This window comes from Quercus suber, unplaced genomic scaffold (genome assembly GCF_002906115.3).
Source record: "Quercus suber isolate HL8 unplaced genomic scaffold, Cork oak 2.0 scaffold_622, whole genome shotgun sequence".
Lineage (NCBI taxonomy): Eukaryota > Viridiplantae > Streptophyta > Magnoliopsida > Fagales > Fagaceae > Quercus > Quercus suber.
In genome coordinates this window covers 393,705-394,248 of record NW_027070065.1, presented here as the reverse complement: position 1 = coordinate 394,248, position 544 = coordinate 393,705, and positions in this window count along the sequence as shown.

Genomic DNA, 544 nt, shown 5'->3' with positions numbered 1-544 from the left:
AAAAATAGGCCCTCTATTATTAACATAAAGTATACTATATCCATCTTACTTACAGCTTAATATAAAAATAAATACCAATAATACTGCCTCTCACCTAGCAAAGAAGAAAAGAAAAGAATTAAGGCCTTTTTATTGGCCAATACAGTGCACTGTTTATTTGTTTCACAGTGCAATAATTTTAATTAAGACCCAAAACTTTTTGTCAATAAAAATTATCTTCTCTTTAAATGTTGTGCACTCTATTAACGTGTTTTACATTATTTGTAGCAATTTAAAAGTGTAAAAATTTTCAATCTCTCAAAAAAATATTAATGAAAGGAAAACAAACTCTTCCTTTTTTTCCTCTATTAAAATTAAAATAAGAATTAATAATTTTCCAATCAAATTCATTACTGAAATCCAATATTTATTACATGAAATCCAACATTGCTAAGAGAGAGACTGTGACTATCTCTTAAAACAACAACAACCAAAAGAAAAAAGAAAAAACCACAGTATCACGTCTTCTCATTTATGTAGACATCAAAACCTTTTTTTTTCCCCT